The sequence below is a fragment of the Galeopterus variegatus genome, unplaced genomic scaffold (assembly GCF_000696425.1).
Source record: "Galeopterus variegatus unplaced genomic scaffold, G_variegatus-3.0.2 Scaffold1313, whole genome shotgun sequence".
In the NCBI taxonomy this organism is placed as follows: Eukaryota; Metazoa; Chordata; class Mammalia; order Dermoptera; family Cynocephalidae; genus Galeopterus; species Galeopterus variegatus.
The window spans coordinates 304,175-310,174 of record NW_007727424.1 but is presented as its reverse complement, the minus strand read 5'-3'; positions in this window follow the sequence as shown (position 1 = coordinate 310,174).

Genomic DNA, 6,000 nt, shown 5'->3' with positions numbered 1-6,000 from the left:
AAAAAAGACAAAAAGAAAAAAAAAAAATTACTAATTCTATTCAATCAACAACCATTAAATATTGGGCTCTTGTGAGTTTGGTTAGCATGTTCTATTCAGTGCCTACTTCAACAGCTCCTCAGCTGCAGTGTGACTCCACCATCCAAGGGACACAATACACCTTTTTGTCCGGCTACACAACACACAGAACTTTTGCAAAAGAGATCTTAACACCCACCTTCTCTAGGAACACAGGTGTGACATTACGCTGATAACAACCTTCTACAAGGAGACTCAGTGGACAGACGCTGAAGGACATATAATTCCAATATCTTCCAATATCTTTTAGTACTGGTCTGGTGGAAACATATTCCTCATTTACAAATTTTACATACTTCTAATATAAAAATCAAAAGGCAGGCCTATTAGTGCCTTGAGAAAAAAAAAGAAAGGAAAAACCTCTTTCGTGACTGACAGAGGCTTTGGCATCTTCTGATACCTCCTAGAGTGTCTGGACCATTTACGAAAACCATTAGTTGTTCCTAGGGCTTCTAATGCAAGAAACTGTCCCTCTTGGCCTCCTTCCATACATCATTAAAATAAATGACTGGCTGCCTATGGGGCTCTTCTAGAAATAGAGGCTCTCACAGACCCTGAGCCTGGGACCATCCACACCCAGCTGCCCATCATGCTTTGGGCCATGGAAACAGCACCTCACAAGCTCAGCACGACTACTGAGGCCTCCCTAAGACTAGACGGAGCCAAACCTGGGCCCCCTGGTATATTCCACTCCAGAAGGACATGGCTTCGCCTGTCCTCAGTCACTTGCCAGATACCAAAGTGCTGAAGGAGGTCACCCCTCCCCCAAGCCTCTAGACTACCTGGAAAGCCCCTTGGGACTAACTGAGTGAACAGTAATGGGAGTCTGTGGACTATGCAAACAACACTGCTAACCATCATACGTGCTAGAGTTTAGTGGAGAGTTGCTGCTTTCCACCCCTTAGCCAGGATATCCCTAATAAAGGACGAGACCCAAGAAACAACACACTTGACCAAATTTCACAGAGTTATCTTAGCACTAGATGCCCTGGTGAACAAATGGTCCCATCTTTACATTTATTCTAAACTGTTGAGCCATTACCTAAAAACTGTCACCTTCAAGGTGTTTAAAAGAAAAAAAAGAACCACACACGCACAATACTAACCTCTTGAAAAAGGAATTCAATAGTTCTCAAATAAATGGTTTCACTGAAAGACATAATGATGTCCTCAAACAACTATTTTTCAAATACCAGTCCAATGAATAAACCCCTGAATTTTTCTAGCATGCCCCAGGCCTCAACTTATTTTGTATAAATTTTTAATATTGCCCCCATCCCACAAGGACTGGAAGCCAAGTCAAGGATGCATACTCTCCTGAGACTCATTAACCATAGATTGTCCTACAGGCCAGGCAGCTGCTCATCTGATATGGGACCCATATGAACCTAAACTTCCACCAAAAAACAAAAACAAAAACAAAAAACCTGTCAGGTGCAGCTACACATAATCCTATTAACTACCGGTATTATTACTACGGGTGTGGATGCTTTATTGATTTACAACCTAAAGGGCTACATCAATTTCAGACAGTACACACTTAAAAAGAATACGCCAGTCCCACATTCCAGATGACTTTGCTCTGGCACAGAATATCACTGCAGGAGGTGACATCACCTCAGATAACATAGCCCCAACCCGAGACCTTGCTGTTAGAGATAACTTCACCCATTACACTGAAACCTCCACAGTGATACCCATGGACTGCCTCTCATAAGGCAAAAATGGACAGAACATTTTTTTGTTTTTCGTCCTGAGCTCACTGTCTGCTTAACCCATGATCCTACTTGCTTTCTGCTCATACATACACCCTCACACACCCACACCTAAAGGAAAATCTGGTACACATTGCTAAAATTAATGTAGATTATTGTTTTCCCCAGGAGGCACCTGCCTCATATCAGTAAACTCCTTAACCCCCTGAGGACAACCCATCCCCCTCCCACTTTCTACCAGGACCTCCTGGCTTGCCTCTGTAACCACAACCACTCCTCCTCCTTGGTTACACCCAATATCACTAATCTTTACATATGCTTTCCTAAACTATGAGTTCATAACCTCCAACAACATAACTGCCCTACTAAAATGCTTAATTTGTTGGTTAAACGGTACTATTCCCCCTGCAGTCAGTATCTTCACCATTCTAATTGCAACTGTCTCACATTTAAAAGATGCTGAGGCATGAGGAGATGCACTGTCATAAATTTGTTTAATATAGATGCTGCCTCAGCAGCCATTTTCAGGCCTGACACTGAAAACCCTGTTGTCCCCTGTCATCTCGAGCCTAGTTAAAACCTCCCCTTCCTGTGTGCTTGTGATACAGCTGCTTGCTCCTCATCTCACTAACCCCAAACCCAACACATTCCACAGCTACTGACCACAAGGAAACCTAATGGCTAACACCAGAGTCACGTATTCCCCCCTTCACGTGTGTTTTCTTTAGCCTAGCCAGTCCACAACCCCTCATGAACTTAAATAAAGGTACAATCCCAGAGGTACTCTCTCTCTCATTCCCTACCCGCAGGTAAACCCCTGTTGTCTCCAAACTTCCCATCGGCCCTCGAGGGAACAGCTCTTCTCTCTTGGACCTGTGAGTAATAAAATGCTTCTGTTACTTCATGTTTTTTATCGTGCTGCCTCCCTTGTGTCTCACCTGACCAACACACTGGAACGTAACTTTCTTCCTGCTCAGGGCAGGGCTAGAACTTGTAACCACTCTCCCCAGAGACCTCAAGACCAAATCACAGGAACTTACAAAAAGCAGGCATGGGATGGACACCGTAAAAGGAAAGGAACTTCATATGCTGGCTACAACTATTGCATGGTGCTCAGCGGTTGGGTGTGAGGGCACTTGATGGTGCTCTGCCCATGCCATGTGCCCAGAACACACAGTCCCCAGGTGATCACCAAGCCCTGGCCCAGTCACCACCATCCCTTGACCCTCCTAAAAAAGACACCATGCACTCAAAGGATTCCCACTAGCAGAGTAGCAACATGCTTGATGGTTGTTTCTCTCCTGACACAGACACAGTGCATTCCAGAATGCATGCTACATATCAACCCAGCTCACTTTGTGCACCTACCTGTGTCCCAGAAGTTTGTTCCCCACAACCCTCCAGATGTAGACACTGTGGTCCCGGACCTCACAACTGAAGTGGCATCCAAACTGCCTCTGCATTACCTGCCCACCACCTGCCCTGAAGGTGTATTTGTGACAGCTTTCCCAACACAGATACCATGCATTCCAGGCTCATACTGACAGTGGTATCCCAACTCCCTCCACACATCGGCCCACCAACAGCTGCTAGCCTTGGCCATGGAGCATTGCTTCAATCTTGCCTAGTGATGATAGAACAACTGTGGCCCAGAATAATCCAGCAAGCTTCTCCACCATCCAGATGGCTACAACTACACTGTGGCCAAACATGCTGCCATGACCCCAAAAAATCTCCACCTGCTCCTGAATAATGACCTCCTATTGAGTGTATGCAAGACTTAAGTTTCTAGCCAACAGAACACAGCAAAAACAAAGGGATACTGGAGATGTAATTAAAGTCTCACATCAGTTGGTTCTAAGTTCAGTAAGGAATTCATCCAAGTAGGCCTTACTTAATTAGGTGGTATTCTTTTAAACAGGGTCTAGGCCTTTCCTGAGGTTCTGACACTCCTCTACCTGGCTTAATGAAGTGGCAATGTGGCAAGAGCTGCAGGTAGCCTCTAAGAGCTAAGGTCAGCCTCCAGCTGACAGCGAGCAACAAGTCCTGTCGCTGCAAGGAAATTTTGCCCATTATCTGAGTGAGTTTGGAATAGATTTTTCCCTATTTAAGCTTCTCTAGTTAAGTTACATGAGACTGCAAACCAACCAATGCCTTGACTGCAATCAGGTGAAATCCTGAGCGGAGGACCTACCTAAACCAGGCCAAACATACTTTAAGTACTCAAAGAAGCTGTGAGATAGCTCATGTGTTGTTTTAAACCACGAAATTTGTCTTAATCTGTTAGGCAGCAAGAGATAACAAATACATGTTATCTAATGAGGTCTAAATCCCTGCCTTGGGAAGGGGCAGACATTCTTTTGTTTCTTTCTGCTTTCACTCAAAATTATGTTTATGAAATTCGTCTGCATTTTTGCATCTACCTTTGATTTTTCCCTTCTATTTACTGTAGAGCCTTCAAATACTAAGTATACCACAATTTACCTATTCTTCTGTTGATCCACATATGGGATTTTTGCAATTTAGGGCTATTTCATATAATACTGGTATAAAAAATATTTACTTTTATCTTGATACTCATATTGCACGCATTACTGTTGTGTTATAGAGCCCACAAAGTACAAATTCAGTAGGTACTGCCAACAGTTTTTGAAATTGCTCTTCCAGTAAACTCCCCAAAGAGCAGTATATGCACATCCTCACCAACTTTATCTTCAAAACCCCCACCAATTGTTTCACTATGTCCAGCTAGCTCACTGGGACCTGTAAGTGGCAAAAACAGAACATGAATATTTCCAAGCCTTTGACCCCTTCACAGCTTTCTGGCAGTCTGCATTGGCAGGGGAGTTTTCTGGTCATTTACCTATAGTGAGTGACTCCAGCCTCCTAGATGTGTGAGTATCTATGAGGAGTAACACAAGACATTCCTTCAGGGAAAGGAAGGACCAGTTTGGGTAGGAGTAGAAACCCCGAGGTGGACTGAAAACAATCAGTGAAAAGGCTTTGACTCTCTAATTATGTACACAAATATTTCCTAAGATTAATAATTCACATAAGTGAATTTTCACGGAGAACTTATTTTTCAATGCCCAGCCACTGAGTCTCATGAAGTCCACAAACTTCCCATTCGTGAAATTAAAACTTTCATACTTCCTATTTTCCCTTGATTTACATCATTTGATCAGATGGCACTTATTTTTTCCTGTTAGTCATACACTGAAGATTAGATTATTCCATCACATTTCCTTCCCTCTGTCACTCTAGAAATGTAATCAGCCAATTCATAGAATGTTTTCCCAGACACTTCCTTCCCTTTCCTTTTTTTTTAAAGATGACCAGTAAGAGGATCTTAACCCTTGACTTGGTATTGTCAGTACCACGCTCTCCCAAGTGAGCTAACCAGCCATCCCTATATAGTGATCCGAACCCGTGGCCTAGATGTTATCAGCACCGCACTCTCCCAAGTAAGCCATAAGTTGGCCTTTCCTTCCCTTTCAACATGGTTAAAACATACAACTTATATTTCTGGACTCAGCTTAAATATCACTCTATTTTCTTAGCATCACCTACACCCATACGAAGACAGAAAAATAATACTGTCTTGTACTTTACTTCTAGATATTCATCAACTGTAAAATACATTTTTTGCTTGGTTAGATGTTAGCCTCCTCTGCTAGTTTACAAGCTCCCTAAGAACAGCCCTATATTGATTTTTTTCACTATGCCTTAATCAACCATTCAGGGACTCATCAGTTTACAGGAAATATAAGAAATGGAGGAAACATTTAAACACACCGGGAGAATACAATCAAATACATCAAAATGTGTGACTTTCTCCAAGAACAAATGACTTTTCAAGAAGACATTATAACTGAAAGACAATAGCAACTGCTTTAGGTTCAAAGAGACTAAAAGACATAAACAATTACAACATAAAAACTTGAGTGGATATTAGATCCAAAAGCAACCAAAAGGTTATTTGGGGACAATATGGAGACTTTTACTTTTTTACACAGGAAAGATATCAGTAACATTTTTAATTTTCTTGGTTCAAATAGTACTGTTGTCTTAACAGGGCAATGTCGTTATCTATAGGATATGCATTACCGAGCATTTAAATCTCAAGTGTCACGCTTGCCATTTTCAACTTACTTCCTCTCAAACAGTTCACCAAAAAATGTATTTTACTTTTCTGAGGAGAGAGCAG